The sequence below is a fragment of the Dasypus novemcinctus genome, chromosome 13, assembly GCF_030445035.2.
Source record: "Dasypus novemcinctus isolate mDasNov1 chromosome 13, mDasNov1.1.hap2, whole genome shotgun sequence".
Classification (NCBI taxonomy): domain Eukaryota; kingdom Metazoa; phylum Chordata; class Mammalia; order Cingulata; family Dasypodidae; genus Dasypus; species Dasypus novemcinctus.
This window is the reverse complement of record NC_080685.1, coordinates 6,066,657-6,088,414: the sequence shown is the minus strand read 5'-3', so window position 1 is coordinate 6,088,414 and position 21,758 is coordinate 6,066,657. Positions and strand designations below refer to the sequence as shown.

General features: G+C 41.7%; 1 long non-coding RNA gene across 1 annotated transcript in view; it reads right to left on the bottom strand.

Moving 5' to 3' along the window:
* Positions 1 to 21,758, bottom strand: part of LOC131280841 (uncharacterized) — a 41,792-nt gene extending 20,034 nt beyond the window's left edge. Inside the window, exon 1 of the long non-coding RNA XR_009188485.1 lies at positions 21,453 to 21,758. This is a non-coding gene — a long non-coding RNA (uncharacterized lncRNA). The remainder of the gene's footprint in view (positions 1 to 21,452) is intronic.

Sequence of the window (21,758 nt, the reverse complement as noted above, 5' to 3'; positions counted from 1 at the left end):
TCCTTAAGAGAGAATTATAGGGAAGCGGACTTGGTCCAGTGGTTAGGGCATCCGTCTACCACATGGGTGGTCCGCGGTTCAAACCCCAGGCCTCCTGGACCCGTGTGCAGCTGGCCCATGCGCAGTGCTGATGCGTGCAAGGAGTGCCGTGCCACGCAGGGGTGTCCCCGCATAGGCGCAAGGAGTGCGCACCATAAGGAGAGCCACCCCATGCGAAAGAAAGTGCAGCCTGCCCAGGAATGGCGACGCCCACACGGAGAGCTGACTCAATAAGATGACACAACAAAAAGAGACACAGATTCCCGGGACCTCTGATAAGGATAGAAGCGGTCACAGATGAACACACAGTGAACGGACGCAGAGAGCAGACAACTGGGGGGCGAGGGGGGAAGGGGAGAGAAATAAAAATAACTCTTTAAAAAAAAGAGAGAGAGAATTACAATTTTCATTTAAGACAGAGGCACTCAGATAAGAAATCTATTTTTCCCAGCCTCCCTTGTTTCTAGGTGAAGCCATGTCACTCAGTTCTGGCCAAGGAGATACAAGTGCAGGAGATATGCGGGTATTCAGGAAAGCTGCCTACAGAAGTTGCCTCACCTGGGAAGAATGCCCTTTTGTCCCCAAAGACCCACATAAGTAAAAAAAAGGCCACCCATAATGACGGGCAACCCAGCAGTCCCACTGGACAATGAAGTGACTTTGAGATTGGAAATGATAATCTGTAGATGATGAAAAAGAACCAGAGGCGCCTGGCTGCTTGCTCACTGCACCTGCCACCCCAGCCTGAACCGCCTACCTAGGATCTCTTTTGTGGAAGAGAGAAATACAGTGCTAACTTATTTAGGCTTCTATTATTATTTTTTATGCAGCCAGATGTAATCCTAACTGATATGGTCACTTTCCAAGCTTTGAAGAAAAGTGGCGGTTGGGCCCATTGTTATATTTTGAGTCTCCAGTTGAAAACTGCTGAAAATACATACTTTATGAGCTGTATTTTAAAGCAAGCCTCTCAGATTTTGAGTTGCAAATATTTCAAGGTGTCACCTCAGTCTGTGTGAAGTATGCCATTTTGGAACTCATTAGAGTAAGACTTATGAGATAATTTGGGGTCACATTTGTCTGTTTCAAGCTTTTAATCAGCTGCATTTTTGGCACAGATTCTTTAGGCAAACAGTAAGAGAATTTCAAAGCAGCTACTTCATTTGTAAAAGCTGTAAATATAGTATTTTAAGGCAAAAAAGAACCAAGAAATAACCTACTCTGCTTATTTTAGAGGTAAGTGAACTGAGGAATAGTTATTATAAGAAGATTTCTACAACCTTCTCCCTGTTTGCTTTAACTGCCACTCACCCAACATTTATATAGAAGGAAAACCCACCAATTTAATTATCAAGGCTTTCAGTGTGGCTCCTTCACTAATGGATGGTATCGTGAGGTGCTGAATGTCACTGCCTGCCTCTTCTGTGTATGTCAGTGGTAAAGTACACCAGGCCTGGTCCCGTGGGCAGGAGAATGGAGCATCTCTTCCTTTCTCTTCTTTGACTTCTCTTTCTTTTGTGTGTTAATGAAATAGAGGCTGCTTTCAACTTTGGGTGGCGGGGACTGCATGCTCCCTGAGTGCTGGTGTGTAAGCCGTGCCTCTACCACAGGGGTCCCCTGAAGGTGGGAAGGTCCTAGAGCTTCAATTCAGGCTCAGGGTCACGTGGGCTGCCAGTCTGCGCTTCATCCTCTAACCGAGCTTTTACCAGTCCACACTGAAGCACCTTGCTTAGCACCTTGCTTCTCACTTGCTTCTGCTCCTTGAGTTCCACTCCTCAGGCACTGGGGTTGTACCTGGGTGGGACTAATCAGGGGAGGGAGCAACAATGAATAGTTGGCCAAGATTTGGGCATTTCAGGGTCCCTCAATATCACGGAACATTGTCGAAATTCTAATATCACCCCCCAAATTAGGGTCAGCTCAGCTACCTGCTGATATTTGATCACTGGAATAGGTCAGTGTAGATGCGACTGAAATGGAATCATCCTTTAAAAGGCGCATATTTTCATCTCCCTTATTCTATCTACCTCTTCCCCCAAATAATGCAGAGATGAATAAGACAAACCAGCCAGAGTCAAGGATGCCCTTCAACAGTCACCTCTTTTCTTCCTCATCCTCATTTCCTTTTCCCATTCACCGCTCTGTCCTCTGTCCCTTGCCCTCCCCAACTCATGCTCTTGGCCTCCCATTAGGATTCCAGAGAAATCCTCTGAGCTAATAGCATTGCTGGACCTCGGTAGATGGTCATGAAGCTTCAAAGCCAGATACCCACTGTCCTCTCCCCACCACCCTCCTCAAACCTCCTTTGACTCAAGAGGCTAAGCCCTGGCTGCCACATGCCACCACCCACCACAACCTATCTCAAGAGCACAGGTAAGCTGTTAGGGGGTGGGCAGGGGTCAGGTGGTCATCCACACCGTCCTCCCCCTTCTCCACCCTCATGCAAGGGATAATTCAAAAACTTCAGCAACCTTTTATGAGTAGATATTTTAGGCTCTGCCTGCCATCCAGTCTCTGACTTAACCACCCTACTCTGGCATTGTAGCATGAAAGCAGCCATAGACAATATGTAAATGAATGAGCAGGGCAGGGTTCCAATAAAACTTTATTTATGGACACTGACATTTGATTTGCATATAATTTACATGTGTCACAGCGTATTGTTTTTCCCCTTAAAACCATTTTAAAATGTAAAAGTCATTTTTTGCTTACAGGCTGTGCATAAGGAGGCAGTGGGCTGGTCTTGGCCCATCGGCCATAGTTTGCTGACCTCTGATACACATCATATTCATTTGCAGTCTCTTCCAAATGCATTTTTTGTTATCTGCTTGCCTTAGAAATTCAGGTACTCATACTATATTGTCAAATAATTCAATAGCCTTATAAGCCAGCTCAAATCAAGCCTGGAACAAAAGGGAGTAGAAATAAAATAATCTAAATAGACTCATTTTTGTGAAGAAGAGCTACTAAATTTCTAATTCCACCGTGTAAATTTTGTACACAAATATTCCTCTTGGGGATTTCAGTCAAGGCACATGGTGCTAAGCGCAGCACTGGCCTGCTCTCCATAAATGCCAGTCCATATAGTAGCTCTTTAGATCTCTTTAAAATGCCTTTTGAATTCTGGCATGTCATAATCTTTATGGGCCTAAATATTTCCCTTCCCACCTTCTTCCTAGTAGTAAAGCAATGCTAAAACAATGCTCAGGGCCCTGAGGAGAAACGTCCTGTGGAAACAGATTGTATGATAGACTACCGGAATTCATTAGGAATACTTCCCAAGCCCTTAAATATCCCAAATACATAAATACCACCACAGGATACATTTTTCCCATAAAATGTAATAAAATACAGCTGAAAACTCTAAGTAACACATTCAGGTACTCTACACAGAATAAATATAGGGCTAAGGAAATGAACAAAGCTGTTCACTCCTTTCATGAGAATTACTGTGAACACTAAGGGGAGAAACATCAAAAGTGAATGCTGGTTTCCTGAACGGGTCCACTTACCAGCCAAGTGGCTCAATTCTACACACCGGTCTAGCAGAAGACATTACTCAAGTGAATGTCCTGGCAAAATCATGAGTTAGGCCATTTCCTGAAACTTTGAGGACTGTGGTGAAGTTGTCTGTGCTAAAGTAATGAATGTCGGGTGCTTCTGTATTGGAGCAGCCAGGAAAGACGGCGTGCCTGCAGTAGGTTGGGCTACAGAGGGGTTGATTTCAGACCAATCTGAAGAAGTGACAGCGAGAGCTGGAAGGGGCCGCCTGGGAAGGGTGTGAACTTGTTCCCAAAGGGCTGAGCAGGAGCATGAGTGAGCGAGAGGATCCAGAAGCCAGAGGGCTGGGAGAGCCAAGAGTTTCTCAAAAAGGAAACCCCTTTTTAAAAATCCTGGATGAAATCCTAGAGTCACACCAGGGTTTCTAAGACTCCGGAATAGGTGGTCTATAATGCCCCTCCAGCTCTTAGATGGTATGACTGATATTATTTGGCTGTAAATGAGAAGAATCAGTTCAAAAGGCAGCGACTAATCCAGAGCAGAGCGGCTTTAGATGCCCCTCACTCTCCACCCCTGTCCCCACCCCAGGGTGGGACACAGACAATCCAGCGCTGGTCCTCAGCAAAAGGGAGCGAGGTGAAGTCGGTGCGGCCAGCCCTGGGCACTTCAGCTTTTACTTCTAAATAAGATGTGGCCTAACACCAGCATGTCTTCTGGCAGCTGCAAGATTTTGGAAAGGTTAAGTGCGAAGCGGGGAAGCTGCCCTGACACCTCCAAGTGGCATCCCACTCGCATGGAGCACTTCATCTCGCCCCGATGGACTTGCGGTCACCACCACAGGACATCGGCCCTGGGAATGTGCCTTTGTTTGAAATAGGGTCTGCAGGTGTGTTCAAGGCACCATGAGGTCAGACATGCCAGGGTGACTTGTGTCCTCCTCAGAGGAGGGAAGGAGAGACAGGCGCGGAGCCTCCAGAATGCAAGAGAAGTCTCTTCTTTTGAAAGCCACCAAATTGGGAGATTCGTTACGCAGCACTAGGAATCCACTAACGCCCCCAGGCACTTCATGGCCCAGAGGAGCATCCACTCAGAACTCCATGAATACTTTCCAGAGGGCTTTTGGTAATGGGCTGGGGTGGGGGGAGGCAAAATGGCACAGCCTCCCTACAATTTTTTAATGCTAATATTTAATATTAGACAGTCGTTGTCTTTAACTTCCTCAGCCATAACCTCCACCAAGCAATCATTTTCTGGTCGCCCCTGAATGCTACTCTATTGTTGGGTCATTCTTTTACCTCAATGTACATGTCAGAATACATTTCAAAAAGTAGAAAATGCATTGGCCAGGTTCTTGAATTACTGGACACTAAAATCAGTATAGGAAAGCTTAGGAGGAAAAAAGTATCCCCTTGGAAATTTATAATTATCCCCAAAATAAATGAGAACTAAAAGAAGAAATTAGGTGCTATTTAGATATCTCATGGAAAGTAGCCAAAGAAACATTCACAGGAATAATTATGACCATAAAATGAATTTTTTAGAACCTATGATAAAGATAACTAAACTGGCATTTAAAAATGAAAAACAAAATAAACTTAAGGAAAGTAGAATAAGGAATCTGTAAAACTAAAATAAGAGATTAATGAACTTTCTCAAAAAAAAATAAGTAAAAGCAAACTTGTTTTTCTGAAAAGTCCACTAAAATAAAAAAGTTTCTGATATATCTGTTTAAGGAAAAGAGAGAAAATACAAATAAGCAGGATTAGAAAGGAGAAAAAAAGCCTGAACTACAAGTAGGAAGAAATTTTTTAAGTGGAAGAGAATACTGGGTACAAATTTATAACAGCATAGTTGACAATAGGCATGAAATGGACAATTTGCTATGAACACATAAATAGTCAAGCTTACTCAAGAGGCAAGAAAACTTAAATACACAAATATTTCTGGAAAAATCATAACTTATACAAAAACCTCTCTTATTAAAACAAAGAGCAACAAATAATAAAAATAAAACACCAGAGAACCAGCAAGATGGTGGCAGAATAAGCAGCTCCTAGAGTCAGCTCCTGCTACAGGGCAGTTAGTAAACACCCAGAGCTCTCTGAGCTAACTGAAGCACCTATTTGGGAGCTCCAGGAGACCAGAAGAGCATCCTGCCATTCCTTGAAGGAGTGGAAAGAGGAGACTGCCCACCTGCAGAGAAGACTCGTGAGTAGAGGCTCCACGCCCTAGAGGCAGGTGCCCATCCTCCACTGGAGGCACAAGCCACCTCAGGAGCTGTTCTGCAGCTAGAATTGAAAGCTACACTTCCCAAAAATGGGGAAGGAAGAGACACTGGGCACCAGTTTCAGCAACTGATGAGTAAATTGAGCGGTCTAAAATATAATCCTGAGAAGGGCTAAAGTTTGAGCCTGTCCAGGTCAGAGGGAGGCCGGGAGCCACCATCTTAAATCCACACCTGGCATGAGGGGAAGTGGGGTGGACTGAAAATGCCATTGCTGGTGGAGTCAGGCTTCTTTCCATCCAGGTCAGATTGCAGCTCTAACCTAGACCCCAGCACCACCTCCAGCATGGAGAAAGATGGGGGGACCTGTGCCAGTCTCTCTAGGAAATTACCAGCCAAGCTATGGAGGCCAGTGATTATCCTACTCTGGCAGTACAAGCTGCCCCAGGAGCTGTTCTGTGGCTGGAAATGGAAGCTCCGTTTCTCAAAAACAGGGAAGGAGAAGATGGTTGTCTGCTGATTTTGGCTACTGATTGGTAGACTCAGCTGGCTAAGATAAAACCCTGGGAACAGCTGGGGTGTGAATCTGCCCAAGTCAGAAAGAGGCCTGTGGCTGCCATTTTGACTCCACCCCCAGCCTGCGGGAAGCCAGGATCAAAAATCACAGTGATGGTAGGAACCAGTTTCTTTCACCCAGATGAGCCTGCAGCCCTAGCCTTGGCTTCAGCCCTGCCTTAGGCAGGGAGGAGACTGGTGGGCCCTGTACCAGCCTATCCAGGTAACTGCAGATAACTTTGGCTGACACAGACTGAAAATTGGAAGTCTACTGGAGCAACTGCAGTCATCTTGGACCCACATTGCATAAATTGCTGCCCACACCTGCAGCTCCATCCCCACCCCTGGCAGGGGAGAAAGAGGCGTGAAGCTTCATCAGTCTTTCTGGGCAACTACAGTCTAGGCCTGCATGACTTGGATTATTCCACACAACTGTGGCTCTGTCCCTACCCCTGGCAAAGGAGAAAGTTGGAAGAAGCTTCATTGGTCCCTGGCATAATGAGGGCAGCTTGAGCCTCCACAGCTTACTGCACATGCTTGGCTCCTACTGCACAACCAGCAAAGGAGAAAGAGTAGGAAGCCCTAAACTAAAGAGAAAAACTGTACTCAGAATAAATACTCTAGTAAGCCAGATGCCAAGACATCAACAAAAAATTACAGTCCACACCAAGAAATAGGAAGCTATGGTCCAGTTAAAGGAATAAGATAAGTCTCCAAATGACATAAAGGAGGTGAGACAACTAATCAAGATGTTCAAACAAATCTCCTTAATAAATTCAGTGAGATGGCTAAAGAGATTAAGGATATTAAGAAGACACTGGATGAGCACAAAGAAGAATTTGAAAGCATACATAGAAAAATACCACATCTTATGGGAATGAAAGGTGCAAACAATGAAATTTTAAAAACATTGGAATCATATAATTGCAGATTTGAGGAGGCAGAAGAAAGGATTGGTGAGCTTGAAGAAATGGCCTCTGAAAGTGAACATACAAAAGAACAGATGAATAATAGAATGGAAAATATTAAACAAGATCTCAGGGAACTAAATGACAGCAAAAGGCATGCAAACATATATGTCATGGGTGTCCCAGAAGGAGAAGAGAAAAGAAAAGGGGGAGAAGAAATATTTGAAGAATAATGGTAGAAAACTTCCCAACCCTATTGAAGGACATGGATATCCATATCCAAGAAGCACAACATACTCCCATCTGAAAAATCTGAATAGACCAACTCCAAGACACATACTCATCAGAATGCCAAATGCCAAAGACAAAGAGAGAATTCTGAGAACAGCAAGAGAAAAGCAATGCATAACATATAAGGGTTATCCAATAAGATTAAGTGCTGATTTCTCACCAGAAACCATGGAGGCAAGAAGACAGCGGTCTGGTATATTTAAGATACTACAAGAGAAAAACTTCCAGCCAAGAATCTTATATCCAGCAAGACTGTCTTTCAAAAATGAGGGCAAGATTAGAATATTCACAGATAAACAGAAACTGAGAAAATTTCTAAGCAAGAGACCAGAATTTCAGGAAATACTAAAGGGTGAGCTAGAGCCTGAAAAGAAAAGACATGAGAGAGAGGGCCTGGAAGAGAGTCTAGAAATGAAGATTATGTCAATAAAAGTGATTAATAGTGTCAAAAGAGTGGTGTAAATAAAATGTGATGATAAAAATCGGTCAGGAATAAACTTAACCAATGATGTAAAGCACTTGTATTCTGAAAACTGCAACTCAGTATTAAATCAAAAAAGCCCTAAATAACTGGGAGAACATTCCAAGCTCATGGATTAGAAGACTAAATATCATTAAGATGTCAATTCTACTCAAATTGATAAACAGATTCAATGCAATCTCGATAAAAATTCTATCAGCATTAAAGAAAAAATTGAAAACATGATCACCAAATTTATTTGGAAGGGTAAGTGGTCCTGAATAGCCAGAAACATCATAAAAAGGAAAAGTGAACCCTCATCTCCAGACTTTAAGTCATATTACCTAGCTATAATGGTAAAAACAGCATGGTGGCACTGGTCTAAAGACAGACACATAGAACAATGGAATCAAATTTATGGTTCAGAAACAGATCCTCACATGTATGGTCAAGTGATTTTTGCCTAGTCTGTCAAACCCATGCAGCTCAGGCAGAACAATCTATCAAAAAATGGTACTGAAAGAATTGAATATCCATAGCTGAAAAAAGGAAAGAGGACACCTATTTCACACCTTATCCAAAAATGAATTCAAAATGGATCAAAACCTAAAAATAAAAGCAAGAACCATAAAACTTCTAGAAGAGATTGTAGGAAAATATCTTTAGGACCTGGTGGTAGGTAGTGGATCCTTAAAGGAAGTAAGAGGAAGATTGAGTAGACTACTGATGTTTAATGTATGTAGAAGTTTTAATTAGCTTTACTGTAAAAGTGTGGAAATGTATAGAGTGGATGGTAACACATAGTAACAGCTAGTTTATAAATGGGGATGTGACTGAAAAGAGTAGTCTAGGTATGTAAATGTCAGTTGACCAAATGCTAGAGAATAATCTAGGAACGGAACAGCACAAGGGTGGATGATAATTGTGGTTGATGGTACAGAAGCAAGAGTGTCCTTTGTTAGCTAGAGTAAATGTACAGCACTACTGCATGGTGTTGGGAATGTAGAGAAGCATGGGAAAAATACAGCTGGAGTGACGTATGGACTGTGGTTAGTAGTAATAATATAATACTTTTGCATCTATGCAAAAGATATACTGTGTTGATACTGAGGCAGTATGGAAAATGTGAGACAAATGTACACTATGGACATGGAAACAATCAGATGATATTATCTTATTTGTAGCAAATATTCCACCACAGTGTGATGTGTTGATGGAGGGGTGTTGTTTGGGAATTCTGCACATGTGCATGATTGTTTTATAAGTTTACAACTTCTGTCATAAAAAATATATTTAAAAAAATAATAGGGTGGGTTGGGGAAAAAACACACCTAATGTAAGATAAGGACTATGATTAGTAGTAAGATTTTGACAATATTCTTTCATAATTTGTAACAAACATCTCATGACAATGTAAGGTGTTGGCTGAAGGTTGATGTATGGGACCCATGTATGATGTTATGCATATTTGCTTTGTAAGTTCACAATTTATACTATACACTTAATTGTTCATGTATGTTCATATATAAATGATAAAAAGATAATAATAATAGGCTGGTTGGGGAAAAATACTTTGGTTAGTCGTAATATTTTGACAATGCTCTTTAATCATTAATTTAAAAGGTTTAACAACAATGCAAGTTATTGGTGGTAGGGTGAGTTATTAGAGTCCTGTATGATGTTATATATGTTTGTTTTGTAAGTTCACAACAATTATTATACACTTATTGTTTATGTATGAGTGATATACTTCAATAAATTAATTTTAAAATAAACAAAATAAAAAAATTAATGAAACACCAGACCCAAGCAAATTCTATCAATTCAACTAGAAAAATTTTTTTCTACATAATGTAAACTTTTCCAAAATATAAAAAAAGATAGAAAACTTCAAACAGCACAAAAATATGCATGTAAAAATTATTTTTATAATTGGCAGTTCAATATAACACTGCACAGTGTATTCATCCCAGGAATTCAAGAATTGCTCATTCTTTTGATAGGCATGATTTTTCTCCTGTTGAGAATGAATCTTTTTCACCTGCACCCTTCCTACCTTCTTTTGGTCAAAGTTCCACATTCCTTTAAAGAGTTCTTCACACTCCACAACAGCCCTATCACCCCTTCTCTACAATGGAGTAGACATGTGACCAGGTAGATTCTCTCTCTGCTTAAACTCCAGTTCTTAAAAAAAGGTGAAAGATGCAGAGGCAGTTGGGGTGAAGTTACACGCTGGCACAGAAGCAGGAAATAGTCCAGCAGTTTCTGTTGCTCCTGGGGTCAGCCCTGGTTGCTGCCCTTCTTGAGCTCTAATCATTCGGCTCCTCCTTTGCTTCGGTGAAATAACCCCACTATATCTCCAGCACATGCTTTTTGATTGCTATTGCATGGCTATTCGTCATTGCTCCCCACCAGAAAAATTCAGCTAGAATAATTAAAGTATCGATAAATACAATTTATGATGTTAATAGAAAACTGAGCTGGGAAGTGGGTGTGGCTCAAGCAACTGGCTCCCACCTACCACTTGAGTTCAGTTCCCGGTGCCTCCTAAAGAAGACAGCGAGCTGGTGTGACAGGCAGGCATGGCAAGCTGACGCAACAAGAGACACAAGAAGAAAAACATAATGAGACACACAACAAAGCTGGGAGCAGAAGTTCCTGGTATTCGAGCTGGTGAGACAAGATGATGTAACAAGAGACACAGAGGGAAAGCATAATGAGAGACAAAACAAAGCAGTGAACAGAGGTAGCTAAAGTGATTATGTGCCTCCCTCCCAATCAGAGTTCCCAGGTTTGGTTCCCAGAGCCTCCTAAAGAAACAAAGAAGATGAACAAAAAAGATGCACTTTTTTGCAAGTGCAAAAAACAATGAGGGGGTGAGGAGAGATAAATAAATAAAATTAATCTCTAGAAAAACTGAGCTATCAAAAGAAGCTACAAGAAAAGCACTTACAAAATTCAAGCCTTACTTCCTAAAATTAAAATTAAAAAACCTAATAATTGAAAAACAGAAGGGAATTTTTTCAACTTAATGAATACATCTGACAGAAAATAACAGAAAACATCATAATGTGATGGTGAAACATTAAAAAGATAAGGCAGTGCTCCTCCTATCAGCACTATTTTTAGCACTGTCTTCGAGGCTCTAGCCAGCACACTAAGATAAGACAATTAGATAGAGAGGCGAAATTATTTGAGATTATTTGAAATTATTACAATGACCTTGTCACTAGAGTAGAGCCTTTATTTGTGACGAGTGGTATTAAATTAGAGCCCAGGAAGAAACCACACACCTCGTCCACCCAGGGACCACCAAGGCCTCGGGCCAAAAGCCAGCCAGGTGAAGGGTGCCATTTCCTTGGGGTGTCACCTCAGCACTGGACCCTTAGATTCCAGGAATTTGGCGACAGTGATCCTCAGGACACCTCCCAGATAGAATAGCTCGAAGGCACTTCCCCTAGGATGAGAAATAGAAGTTGAGCGCCTGATTTCGGGTTAGCCTGGACTTTGGCCACCTGGGTCAGCCAAGTCGCTTCCCAGGCTTCGCCCCTGGGGCTGCAGGACGTCAACGGGAGCCCTGGCAAGCGCATCCTAGGGAGCATGCTGCTTGCTGCCCGGCTGACGAGGATGAGAGCCTGCAAGGCTCTATCAGCATTAGAAGAGAAGCTTGTCACGTGCAGTTTATCTCTGCCAATTGTCTTACCTGTTTTCTTCCCCGCAGTTGAGAGAAAAGTATCTAACCTCTTCAAACCCACTGTAGCTCAATAGATGGGACTGAACCACCAAGGCAGGAAGACCTTATCTTCTCCAGGTTATCTGAGGATCCTTGTGCCCTTATATTTTATACACGTGGTGTGTGGAAAAGTACAACTTTTCATTTTGAAATAATTAAAGACTCAAGAAGTTGCAAAAATTGTAGACAGAGTCCTGTGTGTCCTTCAGCCAATTTCCCTGAGTAGTGACTTTGTAAATAACCATAGTACAGTTAGGATTTCCAGACATAATGCGAGCTGCTCAAACCTGAGCTTCAGGTAACCAACAAATAATTAGGTATAAGCATGTCCCCAAATTATCTGTTATTTAGGCCTCCTGTATTTTTATTTGCTGAGTCCAACAACCACAAATACGATATCAAAACCAGGAAATGGACATAGGTCCCGAACTGATACCTAGACTGCAGGCATCATTCAGTTTCCACCATTTTTACATGTATTCATTTGTATGTGTGGATGTAGTTAATAAGGCTTTTCGATATTTTCAAAAATAACCTAAAGCATCTGAGACCCTTGCACTGCAGTCGCCACAGCTGCGCCTGACCACTGCCTGATCTGCCACGGCAATGGGTGACCCTCCAGGAGCCTGGAAAATGAGCTCCTGCCAGCAGCAGGGCTAGCAGAAACCAACAGGTTTGGTTTTGCCCTCGTCTAACTCAATTAGCGTTCCACCTGCCTGGAGAAGGTCGTCCACTTGAATGCCCCTTGCTTATTGTCCCTAGACCACGATTTCCTGTGTGAATAGCCATGTCCGTGCTTTATAACAAGAGGAAGAACCAAATTCCCTTCTTCCTGGGATATAGATTATGTGCTGCTCCCAGGGATTTGATATTCAGTCCCTTGGATGAGTAACTTTATTTTCCCTGTGAACGGTGGTACTGAAAATAAGAAAGGAAATTGATGCAGGGAAAACAAATCAGACCTCACCCGCGTCAGCCATGCCGATGAGGCAGCTTTCACAAAGGGCTGCTGGGTAGCGCTGGCAGCAAGGACGACCAGAGCTTGCTCCATTTAGAGACTCACACCCCCTTGAAGGAGCTACGTCAGGCTAGCTCAGCACCCCATAGCCCCTCAGAAACAGGCATACTTTAAATTCATGGGGTATCACTTGCCTTTCGAAGAGTTAGAGAAATTTTTATAAAAAATATATTTCACTAAAATGGTACCCTGAAACACAGGGAAAGAAATATGCAGGAACTTTATCTTATAGCTGGGGAGACCAGCTATGGCAGTACCTGCCTAGATGCTTGCCCTGTGTGGAAAAGAATCCTTATGGTTCTCAAAAGTTATTCCTCAAACTTGTACAAGCTAATGATCAAATTTTCACAGGTTCCCATAGAAAAGAAACAAGGGAAAGTAGAATTCTATAGTCTGATGTTCATAGAGTTAAATGTTTCAACTGACTCTAAATCAGTGCTTCTTAACCTTTTTTGTTCCATGGACCCTTTTGCCAGTCAGGTGAAAACCATGGACCCCTTACCAAGTCCACATCGTAATGTGTATTATTTAACAAATACATCACACCAGCACCAATATGTCCCCACAAGATTAATGTGTGTGTGTGTATGTTTTTTATCTAAATTCAAGGCCATTGACCCTTTGTTAAGAACACTTGGTCTAAATTATATTCTTCCTGCTTTTTCCTAATAAGAATTTCTGCCTGGTATAAGATGATGGTAATAATAAGTGAGAGGTTTACCCTTTGCTGTTCTTGCTTGGCAAATAAAATAAAATGTTGTGTGTCTATCCATTAGAGCCACAATAATTGTACACAACACACTACCCAAAACTCAATGACATGCAACAATATGCATTTACCTCTTGTTCACACATCTATGGACTGAATTGGCTGGGGCAGCTCTGCTCTGCATTCCTCTCCTCCTCCTGGGACTGAAGGGCTCTCAGGGCAGGTGCTACAAATGGCAAAGGCAGAGGAGCAAGAGGGCATGGCCAAGCATTCCTTTGGCCAAAGCAAGTCACATGGTTGAGCCCAAAGTCAAAGGGTGGAGACCCATGCTTCACCCTCCCTCAAGTCATGGTTGTGCGTGCGTAAACAAAGGAGCGGAAAATTGCAAGTAATCGTTCAGTCTACTACCTGTGGGTAATAATTTCGGCCCCATTTTATCCCCAGTATGTGCTGAGATGAGGAATTCAACAATTTGAGAAGCTCGGGTTCAAAGTATATCTGACAGGAAAAAAACAAAGACAGAAAAACAAAACCTAACAATAAAAGGTGGATTAGGAAGATCAGGTGACAGAGACGTAAGACTGGAACTTCTCTTCAACCCTCTACTGGCCTTCATTGGCCATTGATTCTCCAGCTGTGGATGGGCTGTTCATTTTGTGAGAAATGATACTAACCTGGGGCAATTTTCAGTGACTGTCCTGTGCCTGCCACATTTTTAAGGTATCTGTAGCAGTTTGATATGGTTGATGAACTGCAAAAGTAGACACTGGATTATGTTTATAAACTGGTCTTTTCCTCTGAGCATATTAGAGTGTATTGGATTCAGAAGTTTCACTTTTACTTGATAAAATAATGATTAAGGCTTTGATTGGGCCTTAGTAGGGTGTTGAGTCCCCACCCACCAAGGGGGCTCCTAGAAAAACTGCACCACAGAGAAGGAGGTTGGAGTTTTGAGCTGGAGCCCAGGGAAGTAAGCACACAGAGGAGCTTGGTTGTGAGGAAGGAGAGAAGGTCCTGGGAAGGGAAACAAGCTGATCACCAAAGAGTCTATGGTTAGTCTTGTGGAGATAATAGAGCAGTGAGCCCTGAGAGAGGCAAGACCTGGGAAGAGAGGAACCCAGGAAGCCTGAACCCTTGCAGACGTCAGCAGCCATCTTACTCCAACATGTGACAATAGACTTTGGTGAGGAAGTAACTTAGGCTTTATGGTCTGGTCACTGTAGGCTTCTACTCCAAATAAATACCCTTTATAAAAGCCAACAGATTTCTGGTATTTTGCATCAGCACCCCTTTGGCTGACTAATACAGTATCTTTGATATAGCATTTAGTGTTTTGTTTCCTTTTCTTATGACCATTGGAAATAAACCAGAAATCTGTGTGAGACCATAAGCAATCAATTCACCTTGCCAAACCCTCCCTGTGCATGCACCATGGCTCCAATTTCCATCCTAGGACCTTAATATCATTAGTTCATTGTTAGTTCAACATCCAAATTGCCCCTTTATGATGGAATTTACTCTAATTTTCAAGCTTATTCAGGTTCACCTTTGCTGATGATATGCTCAGTGCTTTTTTAAAATTTTTATTTCCTAATTTAAAAATGTGCCCTGGAAATCCATAAACATATCCCTAAGTCAGAACATTTGATAAAGAAATAGAAAATTTCAAGACATGCTCAGAGCATTTTCAAAAATAATCTGCTCACTGATACTGCCTTCCTATGAGACCTAGGGTCTCTAGGAGAATCAACTAAGACAAATGGTTCCAACTTTGTTCAAGATCTTTCTCTGACTTGCTGAGTTATAGTCGGTATATTAATTATTTTATATTTAATTTCTCCACTCCTTTAGTCCTACCCTTACAAAAATAGAGGTGGGATTTAAATATGCGTTTGGTTGTGTTTCAAAAGTTCTTTAGGAAAAAATGATGTAATATCTAGAAATCACCTCATAGTCTTAGAACAGTGTTGCTAAAACCTTAGCACAAAGTCAGGGCAAAGCAACACCGCCCTCCCCCAACTTAGCAGGGACAAAAACCCACTCTTCTTTCTCAAAAGAAACCACTGCACAGTTACCTGCTTCCCAGCCTGAATGCTGAGTGCAATCATGTAAGGAGGAGATAAAGGCCTTTTGTTTTCCAACCAGCTGCATTTGTCCACAGGTCCGTCAGAGGTCTGCAAAACAGTGTGTGCCGTATAGTCCCATGGTACTCAGCTGGGCTCCCTAGCGCCTCGGTTTCACAATGTCCAGAAGTTCCTGTCTCCTTTAAGAAAATGTCATTTGGATATAATATTCTCAACCTTTACCATGGACCAATCCAAAGAGACTTTGGTCAGTTTGCATCAAGTGCAAAGAACTTTTGAGAGAAGAGTAAGCAGTGTGGAAGGAAGGGGGGAGTCCTGAGCTTGGAGAGTCTCTGGGGCTCATAAACCAGGGGATTGAGTTCTTCCCATTAGGTGAGGGTGGTATCTTACACAGCATCAGATAGCTTAGGTGCTCAGCTGACAAACCCCGGTAGAAGGGCAAGCCTAGAAGCCACAGGAGTCCATGAAGCTCTCCAGGATCTCAGGAATTGGCAGTTCTGAATATGTCTAGAAGTGTGGTGACTGTGGAGCTGAATCAAGAGGACTGGACAGAGGTCTCTTAGCAAAAACTAGAACCACAGATATCCTCCCAGCTCTACCCCTACCTGAACCAAGCAGTGCCCCTGCCTGAACCTGGCAAGAAGACTTTGTTCTCTGATAGAGTAGAGAGAGGCATGGCTGAGGGCACCAAGTCCTGCTGCAGGTTAGAGGTGCTCCAGTCCAAACAGAGGCCTTAGGTAACAACCATCTTACATTTCTATTTTGAAACCTCCTCCAACACCATCCTTTACCCCACAATATTCCTCACCTTCTTGAAAAGGCTAGCAATTAGATTGACATCCTCTAGGCAGGATACTAGAAGTGTTGTAGAATTTGAGAGAAGTTCAATTATTTGAGTATAGAGAGGCCAGGACTCAGCAATGATTTTGAGAAGGAAAAATGGTTTTTTGAGAAGGAAAAATGGTTTATTGACCGCCGGCCGAACTCGGGAACTTCTGTTTGAATCCCGAGCCCCGAACAAGATTTTCAAACGTCTTTTATACAGAGAGGAAAGGCCAAATGGTCCCTTTGTTTCATTTCTCAATAGGCTTCAATTAGCATATATATCTTCCACATCTTAGGTAAGCTTTTAGCATGGACTCCAGATATTCTAGATAAGCTTTTAGCATATTTACTTTTTGCATTTCCCCTAAATACTTAAAGTTTATAGCCCTTGCATTGTTAAACTGTTTCCTGGGACTGGAGCCTGTTGTCATTGTTCCTAAGGGCAGGACTGCAGCCTCTTACCGTTCCACACCCACAGCCTTCAGCTTAGGTTATCTCTGAAGAGACAAAGAGCCCTCCACCCATAGCCCACATCAGAAGGGCCTCCTGGGAAGAATCTGATCCTTTAAAGGAAAAGACTCTAAGGTACTGACTTTGAAGATTGCCGATTAAACAGACTGCTCAGATCATCCCACAATGCACTCATAAGTAGGCAAACTCTACCATATGCACAGAGCTTCCATCAGCTTTCTAGTGGGACAATCTTAAAATTACAAGCTCAAGGTACTCACAGACATTTGAGTGAAACTTCTACTAAAAAAGGCAAAAGCCAAAATATACCAAAAGAAAAAAGCAATTTGGAAAAAGCAACAAGTAAGCTCAGAAAGGAAATAAACCTTGCAAACTATTATTTTTTCACAATCAATGGGGAAAGGATGGACTGTTTAGTTGACTGGGGGGGAGGGGAGAACTGTTTTTACAATTTTGAGAAGTTGGTTCCCAACACAATGCCACAAACAAGGGAGGATTCTAGAAGGATTAAAGGCCTAAAATTGAAAGGCAAAGCTCTAAAATTAAAATAGCAAGAGGACAGGAACCCCAAAAGAAAATAAATGGACAGGAAATATGAATAAACAATTTATAGAACAGGAAACCCAAAAATGTGTACAAATACATGGAAAAAATGTTCAAAATCATTAATAATTAGAAAAAGCAAATTAAAACAACAAGATAACATCCTCAACCTATTAGGCAAAAATTAGAATGCTATAAGATAAAGTATTGCAAGGAACTGGGAATACTAAAACATTCATGAATGCCATGGACATGAAAGCTTGTACAACTGTTCTTTTTAACAATATATATTTAACAATATATATTTAAGACAAGTTAAATATATGGATTTTCCCTGAGCTGTAGTAATTCCCGTCTTGGATATATGTCCTAGGAGAATTTTCACACAGTTGTATGGGGCAGCATGTATGAGAATGCTCATTGCAGGGTTGTTTTTGGGGAGAAGCAGCAGTCAAGGTGCCCATCGCTGGGACGTGGAGAGGTGAAATAGCACGGATGCATGCTGTGAACAGTTATACAACAATTTGAAGCCTAAATTTGATTAATTCATAACAACATGGATGAATATTTAAAATATACTGCTGCTGAATTTTTAAGAAGAAACAGACATTGGTATGTGACACAATAACATTTTCATAAATTTTAAACATGTGCATGCAAAACTACAATGCTCAATATGTAAGAAACAATCACAAGAAAATATATACATTAAATATAACAGAATGGTTGTTTATAGCTATAGAAGGAGAACTGCAGTGGATCCAAGGATAAAAGGAATAATCAAAATTTTAAAACTATCATTTTTATTACATACATAAAATAAAAACATATTTCTTTAATTCAGAAAGAAAAAGAAGAGCTTTGGACATCAAAAATATGACAGCAGATATATATGAAAGTCTTAGTAGAAAGGTTGGAATAAAAAGTTGATGGGATTGTCCAGAAAGAAGAGAAAAAGAGGGATGGAAAATAGGAACAGATTAAATGATAATTACAGGGTCATTCCAGAAGGGCCAATCTCCACGTAACAGGAATACAAGAGAAGGGAAATCACCATAGGAAGGAAATCACCAAGGAAACAATTCAAGAAAATTTCACAGTATTGAACATTTAAATTACCATACAAGAGCGGCTATTAGCTGCCCAGCACAAGGGATAAAAATAGACCCACATTGAGTCACAAAATCATGAAATTTGAGAAAATTAGGAAGAAAGAGAAGATACTAAAAGTTTCGAGAGAGAGAGAGAGACTAAAATAAATGGGATTCGTACAAAAGGACGAGAATCAGAATGGCTAGACTTGTCCACTTTAATGTTGGAATCTAGAAAACAGTGGAGCAATGGCTTCACAACTGTGAAGAGAGAAGTTTTGGAATTCTATACTCAGTTGATCTATCAATCAAATGTGAGAGTGATGTGGGCTATGGGTGGAAGGTTCTTTGTCTCTTCAGAGATAACCTAAGCTGAAGGCTGTGGGTGTGGAACGGTAAGAGGCTGCAGTCCTGCCCTTAGGGACAATGACAACAGGCTCCAGTCCCAGGAAACAGTTTAACAATGCAAGGGCTATAAACTTTAAGTATTTAGGGGAAATGCAAAAAGTAAATATGCTAAAAGCTTATCTAGAATATCTGGAGTCCATGCTAAAAGCTTACCTAAGATGTGGAAGATATATATGCTAATTGAAGCCTATTGAGAAATGAAACAAAGGGACCATTTGGCCTTTCCTCTCTGTATAAAAGACGTTTGAAAATCTTGTTCGGGGCTCGGGATTCAAACAGAAGTTCCCGAGTCCGGCCGTCCGTCAATAAACCATTTTTCCTTCTCAAAATCATTCCTGAGTCCTGGCCTCTCTATACTCAAATAATTGAACTTCTCTCAAATTCTACAACAAGAGTAGATGTGCAAGTGTGCTTCAGGGAACAAGGGACCCAACACAAAAGAGAGGCCAAAAGAATCCCCAGGGTAACAAGGAGAGGAAATTTACAACAGGCCCAATCCAGATTAGAGTAGGCTGGAAGGCTTTGGGAGAGACATTATCGAAAAGATGAATGATGCAAAAATGCTTAATGTATTTGAACTTTTTGGAAAGTTTATATTACTGGAATAGAAATAAATATAAATTAGTGAAAAGCACCAGAAAGCTAAGAAAATACACAGAGGACAATCACTAAATTTAGGGAAGACAAGTTGTCTAGAAAGAAAAATAACCAAAATATACCACACACATAACCACACTAGGAGGACACAAGTCCTGAGATGTGCGTGGTGGAGGCAGAGGACCTTGTGTGTGAAAGCACTAAACCTTCACCCTCCACAGATGCAAGTGAGGTTGAAAGAAGGCCTAAAATTCAAACATCAAGAACTAGAAGTATGAATGTATTATTTAGTGAAAATACCAACATAATTAGATAAGAGTTGAAAGTGCTCTCAGCTCCTGTCACAATTCCATGTGATTTCAACATCTACATAGATGCCCTTCACAGAGCACCAATATTGGTTCAACCAAACTTTCCTCTTGTTAGATACCCACACTCATGACAAGCTGAATGCCACTGGAGAGAAGCACACAACCTCATGGCTCATCTCACTTTTCACTAATGAACAGGAATCTAAGTGTTCCCTTAGAGCCACCTGGCAATCAAAAAGTACCACCCTCATCCAGTCACACTTGCACACTTCCCGCCAACCTCAAACAGCTCTTCCCACACCCACATCCTCAGCTGATGACACTGCTTCATTTTCCACTACGAAAATTGAATGGATCCGGAAAGAACTTGAATAGCCTCCTGCCACTTGCCGCTATCTGTGTCAGTGTGCCTACTCTCCACGTTCCTCTCCGTCCTTTGGATGAACTGCCAGTGCTCCTGAAGATCTTCCCCTTCACTTGTGAAGTAGACCCCATATCCTCTCACTTACTCCAGGACATCTCTGCAGTGAACGTACACTTTCTCTCCTGCACTATCACTGTTTCCATCTCTACTGTATCATTCCCATCAGCAAATACCCCCAAACACTTTTTTCCATTTTAAAAGCACCCTCTCTTGACCCCACTTCAACCTAACTTCTCTGCTCCCCCTCACAGAAACACCTTTCAAAACAGTTACCTAGACTCCCTGTTGCCAATTCCTCTCATTCTCTTTCTAAATTTTTAGCATGTAATATTTGATTAATACAACTGAACATACATGTTATGAAACATAATATAAAATGAACACAAATGAACTTTCTAACTCACTTCAAAATGAGAAAATCATCAATTTCATTGCATCGACCTATGTGTTCCTTTCCTATTCCATCACTCTGCCCTTTTCCCCCAAATGGAAAAGCTGCTACCTTACATTCTGTTTTCATAATTCCCTTCCATTTTATCATGCTTTATCACACATTTGTATTCCTAGAAAAAATATACGTATTAAGATATGAGGAGTGCAGAGTCACTATATCTTCTCTTTCTCTTCCAGGCATACACAAACTATCAATAAATCCTGTTGGCCCTACCTTCAAAATATACTCAGACTCCAACCACTTCTTACATCTATGCTTTCACCCTGGTCCAAGCCACCATCATTTCTGAACACAATTCATAAAAGATACAAGTAACTGCATCCCTGTTTTTGCTCTTGTCACCCTACCCTGATATCTAACACAGCAACCAGAAGGAGTACTTAAAAATCCAAGGCATACTGCATTACTCTTCAAGTTACCACTGTGCAATGACGTTTACCTCAAGAAGAATAAACATTCCGAAGGTCCTCCATGCTCTGGAACACACCCACTCCCCTCACACAACTTTGCAGCCTTCCTGTCCTACAGTCTCCCTGAGGTCCACTCCTTTTCCACATTCTGGCTTCCTTGAACAAACAGGCATCCTCCTGTCTCAGGACCTTTGCCCATGCTACCCCTCTGCCTGGAAGGCTCTTTCCCTGGATATGCCTCTGCCCAGATGGCTCATTCTTCCTCACCTCCTTCGCTCCTTAAGTGCCACCATATCAGCGAAGCATTCCTGCACCACTCTATTTTAAGTAGCATGCTTATTCCCACCAGCACACCTTATCCCCCCTGCCTGCTTTATTTTTCTCCCTAAAACTTACCATATTCTGAGAGACCATATTGTTTGCTTGCTTCTCTGTTGCCTCCCTGAAGGCAGGGATTTTGTCTGTTTTGTTTGCTGCTCTATCCTGTTGGGAGCAGTCAAAATAAAGTACATGCCGAACTCAGCAGAGCCAGCAGCATGGCTGCCAGAGAGGAGCCAACTTTCTCATTTGAGTAAACTATAATTAGTTCACCACAACATGGCGGGTCCCACATCATGGCAGAACTCAAATCTGCCCTGTCACTTCCTTGTTCTTCTCCCTCCCTGCTCCTTTGTTCTCCATTTCCCGCCACTGCCCAGACTG